The sequence below is a fragment of the Sinocyclocheilus anshuiensis genome, unplaced genomic scaffold (assembly GCF_001515605.1).
Source record: "Sinocyclocheilus anshuiensis isolate Anshui unplaced genomic scaffold, SAMN03320099.WGS_v1.1 scaffold283, whole genome shotgun sequence".
NCBI classification, from domain to species: domain Eukaryota; kingdom Metazoa; phylum Chordata; class Actinopteri; order Cypriniformes; family Cyprinidae; genus Sinocyclocheilus; species Sinocyclocheilus anshuiensis.
This window is the reverse complement of record NW_015549605.1, coordinates 6,511,731-6,519,506: the sequence shown is the minus strand read 5'-3', so window position 1 is coordinate 6,519,506 and position 7,776 is coordinate 6,511,731. Positions and strand designations below refer to the sequence as shown.

The following is a 7,776-nucleotide window of genomic DNA, read 5'->3' as shown; positions in this document are numbered from 1 at the left end:
TTTTTTTTTTTTGGAGTTTAATGCTGACATCATCTATCCCTCATTCAAGCCCCGCCCTCCACAGGTAACGCCCATTTTTCATGATCCAGTCGATCACTGGTGGATAAAGGGCTCTACTTTTTTATTTATCACTGAACATCCTGCTTTCTTCAGAAGTACATCTGATCACTGAAGGAAAACGCACAGGTTTCCTGAGCTTTGAGAGACCTAAACTGTTCCTCTGTAGAAGTGATTTACCACAAACCAACAAGACCCAAAAAAAGAGACGATATAAAAAGATAACGTTTTCAATAAAATGTAACACGTCGAGCTGAGCTGCTCTTCTGTGGCACGAAACACTCCCTCGTCTGTCATTGGTCAGATAAAGAATTAGCCCCGCCCACAACCACACCACTGGTAGAATTAATGCTTCTTCTGGCTTGGCCTACAAAAATACATCACCACCAGTATAAGTTTAGTTTCAGATATTATTTTAGTTATTGAGATTTAACTTTTTATTAATATTTTGAATTGGTTTGTGTTCTGTTTTCACTCTGATTTTAAGGTAAACATTTTAAAGTTAGTTTTTTTTGTTGTGTTTTTGTCATTTTTATTAGTTTTTGTTTATTTTTTTAATTATGTCTATCTATGTTTTATTCATTTTTATTAGTTTTACATTTGAAAAAATTGGTAGGATATCTTTTAAAACTTTTTCACTCAGAAATTGCTAGTAAATTTCACAAATAAATTACAGAGAAATTATTATATATACAGTATATGTGTCCCTGGAGCACAAAAGCAGTGTTAAGTCGCTGGGGTATATTTGTAGCAATAGCCAACAATACATTGTATGGGTCAAAATTATAGATTTTTTTTTTAATGTCAAAAATCATTAGGATATTAAGTAAAGATCATGTTCCATGAAGATATTTAGTAAATTCCCTACCGTAAATATATCAAAACTTAATTTTTGATTAGTAATATGCATTGCTAAGAACTTAATTTGGACAACTTTAAAGATGATTTTCTCAATATTTAGATTTTTTTGCACCCTCAGATTCCAGATTTTCAAATAGTTGCATCTCGGCCATATATTGTCATATATAACAAACCATACATCAATGGAAAGATTATTTATTTTGAAAAATTGACCCTTGTGACTGGTTTTGTGGTCCAGGGTCACATATAATATTATATATCTATATCTATATATAATGTATATTTTATTTCAAGTGACTAAGGTTTTTATGGTTTTAGTTAACTATAATAACACTGGTCACAGACCAGTATGTAATGTGATTTGAGACAGTATTTTAACATAAAAATGTGCATATTTGAATAATTTCCTGATGTTTCTAGCCTTTCACTTTGGGATGATTTCCTCCTGGTATCTGTTTTTCACAGACCTAATGTGTGTTCATTAACAGCCGCCGAGTCACTCAATCTGTCAATCACTCCACTTACTCCACGGCTTCTTTTCTTTCAGTCTCGGGTGACTTCATACTGAGAGACAATCATCTCACTTCATTAGACAAACACAAACAACCCAGCACTCCCGCAGGAGTCGCAGACAAACAGAACGACAGACAGAGAGCGAGAGAGAGACGGGTGAGCACTCTGATCTGATCAATAATCACCTGCCAGACGCTTTGCGCTTTACAGCGGAGGGGTGCATGCTGGGAAAAGCAGTTTCACGGATTAACTGATCATTATTTTCAAGCAAAAGCGGTCATTCGTTGTCGTTCTCGGGGGAGAAAATTGTCTAAAAGAGTTTAGACTCTATGAAAACACAATGACTTTCACTATAAAAGCCAATGGACGCATCAGCGTTAGTTCTGCTGGACCTGAGCTCAGATCTATCCGTATGAAAGATCCCGGTCTTCTCAGATAAACAACCCAATGAGCCCAAGGAGGATTGCATTTTATTACCATTCACACCAGGAGACATAACTAGAAAATCTATTATTATCGATGTTGGAAACCGTTTTAGCTGCTTAATAATTTTTGTGTTGGAGTTCTTAAAAGAAATTAATACTTTTATTTTATTATTTGTTTCAATTGATCAAAAGTGACAGTAAAAACATTTATAATGTAACAAAAGATTTCTGCTTCAAATAAATGCTGTTCTTTTGACATTTCTATTCATCAAAGAATCTTGATAACATCGTTTCCATAAATTCAGTTTTGCATCACAGGAATAAATTACATTTTAAAGTATATTCAGATAGAAAATAATTATTTTAAATTATAATAATATTACACAATTTTTACTGTATTTTTTATCAAATAAATCAGTCTCGGTGAGCATAAGAGACCTCTTGCAAAAACATTACAAATCTTATTGAAATATGGTTTCCATAAATTCAGCTTTGCATCACAGGAATAAATTACATTTACATTTCTATTTCAAATAAGCGTTGTTCTTTCTATTCAGTACTCAGAAATAAAATTATCCAATTTTCCACAAAAATATTGGGCAGCACAACAGTTTTCAACATTGATAATAATCAAAAATGTTTCTTGAGCAGCAAATCAGCATATTAGAATGATTTCTGAAGATCATGTGATGCTGAAGACTGGAGTAATGATGCTGAAAATTCACAGCAATAAATTACATTTTACAATATATTCTCACAGAAAATAGCTATTTTAAATTATAATTATTTTACACAATTTTTACTGTATTTTGGATCAAATAAATCAGACTTGGTGAGCTCTTTCAGAAACAATAAAACCATTCCACACTTCAGTAGTGCATCGTCAAAACTAAGAATAAAACTTGTGTAACTTGTTTCGTAACAGCATCAGTTACATCCTCATTCGGTCAATCAAGTCAATGGAATCATGTGTCAGTTCAGACAGAGGTCTGTGTATTCCCCAGCGGAGCACCAGCTCCGGGACCAATCTGGTGGAAAGGGATCAGTGTGTGTGTGTGTTTCCATGGAACATCCTGACCCAATGTATGAGAAAGCGGCCTCAAGCTGCTTGAATGAAAAGAGGGAATCGAACAGAACAGACAGAGAAATGCAACAACCCCCTGCACCTCTACCCAGCATGCTTTTGTGTTTGGATGTGTATATAACCACCAGTTCCCACATAGTCGACCAGATCCACGGGAGATTAATCTCCACTGACAACATCAGCTGCTCTCACACGCTCAAAATAAAGCTTCCAAAAGAGAGTTTTCGCAGCGATGACATTCAAGAACCATTTCTGGTTCCTCCGAGATCAGTTCTTATTAAAAGAAGCGTTTTGTCTTAGTGCAAAGAAGTTTTTAATAATCTAAACTATGGAAGCTTATTTCCACCATGGCATTAAAAAATAAAAAAAGGTACATATGATTTTTTTATCTCACAATTCTGACTTGTTTCCCCTCGCCATTGTGAGAACTCACAATTCTTAGAAACTAAGTCAAAATTATGATATATAAACTCACAATTCTGAGAAAAAAAGACTGAACTGTTACATAAACTCGCTATTCTGAGGATAAAAAGTCTGAAATGTGAGATATAAATTCGCAATTCTGAGAAAAAAGACCAAATTGTGAGATATGAGATATAAACAACTCTGAGAAAAAAAGTCAGAACTGTGAGACAAAAACTTGCAAATTCTGAGAAAAAAGGCTGAAATGCGAGATATAAACTCGCAATTGTGAGAAAAAAAGTCTGAAATGTGAGATATTTTATAAAAAAGATAAAAAACACTGAAATGTAAGATAAAAACTCATAATTCTGAGAAAGAAGTCCAAACTATGAGATATAAACTTGCAAATTCTGAGAAAATAGATCGAATTGTAAGATATAAATTTGCAATTCGAAATTATGAGATTTAAAGTCACAATGAGCTTCCAAGCTTCCATACTAAAGAAACTTTTTCCACTATAAAGAAACCTTTGTGGATTGGAAAGATTCCATGGATGTTAAAGGTTCTTAATGGAACCATCAAAGCCAATAAAGAACCTTTATTTTTTCATTAGCGCCTCACTATGTGCTGAACATAAAGAAACCGAGGGAATGTTCCAGGTTAACCTCCATCAACAGCAAAGCCTCCATTACAAAATAAAATAACAGTGACTCACGTCTCCTAACAATCGAGTCATAACTTGGCCTGGAAGTGAGAAAAGGACGGCGAGAGACGGTTCATCTGAGCAGGACTCGTTCTGATAGGTTAACCGACAACTATGGCAACAGCAGCGGCGTTGAGGCCCGATGCTCGGAGCTCGCAGGGTCACACAACACCCCGCTATTTCTCATTCCAGTCAGGAACGACCCACTTCACACACCACCCTGGGAAAAACGGCCTCTCTAAAACACACACACATGAAGTCTGAATGCAGACGATACACTCACACACACGAGGCGCTCTCAAAAGAAGACACAAGCCGCTGAGATCTGCAGAGAGGTTTTCACCTGTCACTGTGAGGACAGGAGGAGCATGAGATGTATGTTGATAAGGAGGAAGGTAAAACACTCTTCGTTTAGCTGCTTTGGCTTGATCTCTCTCTCTCTCTCCTGTCGTCCCAGAGGGGATGTTCCCGGACAGATAAAAGGTGGACCACGGCGAACCCGTTTAAATGCTTTTCTAAGGAAACACTTTGAAGTTTAAACAGGAAGTGCATGCTTTCCTGCATAACAATGTCATTTACATCATCCCGTCCGAGACGTAAAGAAAAACACGAGAAACATCGACCGGTGAATCTCACGAAACATGTCAGATCTCACTCCAAAATCAATACAAAAAAATACGAAATTATATTCAGATTTCAGAAATTTCTGAATTTTTTGCAGTCTGACATTATTTTCAGACATTCCCAAATTATCATCACTTTGATGTGAAAATATATATCATATATATTTAAAGCAATATATAATATTAAAATTTAAAAACAAAATCGAAATTTAAAACATTATATAATATGTATTGCTGTAATACAAAAGAAATTACAATATTACAGTAATAAGACTTTAATGAGAATCAACATGTTGAATAACGATAAATGTAAAGATTTTCAGAATCCACAAGATTTTTTGCATTCTGAAATTATTTTAACGACAATCAAACATTTTCACACAATCTGTAGTTACTGTAATGCAAAACAATATATAATATATAGCCTATATATAAAACAATGTTATATAAAATGTTTAAATTTTTTATTTTAAATGTGTATTATATTGTATTTATTAAAAAAAAAATAGGTATTTCAATTTAAAAATAAAATTTAAATGTAAAACATTGCATATTTATTACTGTAACAAAAAATACATTACAACAATTAGAATGAAATCAAAATCAACATTCAAAATAACGATAAATTTAAAAATTAAGAAAATACCTTTTAGAGTCAATAAGATGTTTTGCATTGACATTATTTTCTTGACAACTAAACATATTTCCAAATAATTTGTAATCTAATCTCTAATCGAATCTAATATAATATTAAATAATATATAAAAAAAACATTTAAAAATTAATGAATGAAAAAAATTACATATACTGCAATGCAAAAATATAATCAATATTAAATAGATATAACATTTAATATTTAAAAATACATTTAAAAATTAATTAATGAAAAAAATTACATACACTGCAATGCAAAAATATAATCAATATTAAATAGATATAACATTTAATATTTAAAAATACATTTAAAAATTAATTAATGAAAAAAATTACATACACTGCAATGCAAAAATATAATCAATATTAAATAGATATAACATTTAATATTTAAAAATACATTTAAAAATTAATTAATGAAAAAAATTACATACACTGCAATGCAAAAATATAATCAATATTAAATAGATATAACATTTAATATTTAAAAATAAATTAACTATAACAGTATTTGTACTGTAATATAAATAAATTACGGTAATTACAATCTAATGAAAATCAACATTTAGAATAATGATACATGCTTAATGTAATACCATAAAACATAAAAATAGGCATTTATTTTTTTTAAATGCAAACTATAAGGTGGTGAAATGTCACTAGGACATGTTTTCTTGAGATTGAACCCATAACCTTCAGGCATGCTCTCCAACCAGAGCAGAAACACTTTGGAAAAACTTTAACTTGTGTAATTTTTTTTTCCGGGATCTGAGGAGACATCTGCTCAAGCTTTCTCAGAGAAGACACACAAATCTCTTTCTGAGACCTTGTTTGGCTTTAAACGAGCGCAGAAGTTGTGAATTCAGCATTACGGCGGCTCTGAGCTTCAAGACGGAGGTTTAAAGTGACGTACCTGTAGTCTGAGGAATAGTTCCTAATTCCACCTGTTTGCCCTCTTTGTTTTTCTTTTGATCCTCCTGTCTCTCTCTCTTTATCTCTAGCTTTCTATTTCCACCACAGAGCCGTGCTAATGGTGTCTGTGAGAGCGACAGACTGAGTGTGTGTGTGTGTGTGTGTGAAGGGAGGGATTGTTTGTGTATTTGCTGCGAGCTGAAAGCCCAGCTGACTCGTGATCACACTCTCATTAATACAAAGTCATTCCAGGGACGAGAGAGAAAGAGAGATGCTGAGAGAGAGCTGTCTGTCAGTCAGACGAGGATAAAAGTATGAAAGAAAACAGAATATATTCTGTCTGCTGCGTGAAATTAAACTCCAGCACCTTTCACTCGATGAAGTTTCCCTCGACACACACTGAGGTAATGCATCAGACCAGCCGTATAACATGGTTTCAAACGAGCGGCATCACATAAGAAGATTATCTGGTGTAAATGCATTTCTTTCAGCTTACTCTGGTACAAATAAATCAAGTCTTCTGTCTGAAAACAGGCCAACAGCAGCACTAACACCTGGCAGCGGTCTCAAGCCCATCCACACACACACACACACATGATAGAACTAATCTCAGAACAAGAGAGCTACTGACGTCTTACAGCAGTTTGGTTAGTTTAATGTGTTTTCTGCAGGCACACAGCCGATCTTAACCCTGACAGCCTGACATATGAAATTATAGTCGGAAAAAAATATCTATATCTATATATATCTATCTATATATACAGTATATATATATAGTGTTGGAAAGGTTATTTTGGAAATGTAATAGGTTACAGATTACAAGTTACCCTGTTTAAAATGTAATAATTAGTGGAACTGTTTCAATTACTTTATTAATGTAACTGATTACATTTGATTACTTTTCTAAATTTCTAATGTTTTCAACTGTTAATCATTTTCAAATATGTAAACTAGGCAGGGTTAACCTTACAGTAGCACTCAACACTGATTACTGTCAGACTTTCAAAATCCTTTATCACTTAAATTAAGATTAGAATCATTTAATTTTAAAGCACAGTCACCACAAAATCAGACTTTAACACCTATTTTCACTTTGTGATCATTCTGAGGTTAAATACAGATTTAAAATCCTAACAAGAAATAGTTTAATAGCTATGATACTGTTTTAGAAATCAAATCTTTGCATAGGAAACAGGAAGCACATCTAACAATGCCTTGAAAAAAAAAGTTAATCTTAAAAAATAAAGCATATACATAATCCCAAATAGGAAATAAAACGGTTATTGAAGGAGCATGTGTCCTATTCTGTGTCCTAAACTCCTGAAACATTGTCTCATATTTTAGAGCAGTCAGTGCAATTTATGAAAGAAATCTGTATGTTTTCTAAACCTGTATGTGGATGTGTGTGTGAAAAAAATTCAGATGTAACCCCCGGTGTAATTGTTAACATTTTCATAAGTATCTTTAATTTAATTACACATTTTTTCTCAGTAACTGTAACTGATTACAATTACATTTATTTTGTAATTAAATTACGTAATT

At 33.0% G+C, this 7,776-nt stretch overlaps 1 protein-coding gene across 1 annotated transcript in view; it reads right to left on the bottom strand.

The window, feature by feature from the left end:
• The window catches only part of LOC107658986 (pleiotrophin-like), a 36,843-nt gene extending 30,430 nt beyond the window's left edge, over positions 1 to 6,413 (bottom strand). The window contains exon 1 of the mRNA XM_016447744.1: positions 6,236 to 6,413. The gene's annotated coding sequence lies outside the window, so the exon portion shown is untranslated. The remainder of the gene's footprint in view (positions 1 to 6,235) is intronic.
• Between the last annotated feature and the right edge of the window lie 1,363 nt (positions 6,414 to 7,776).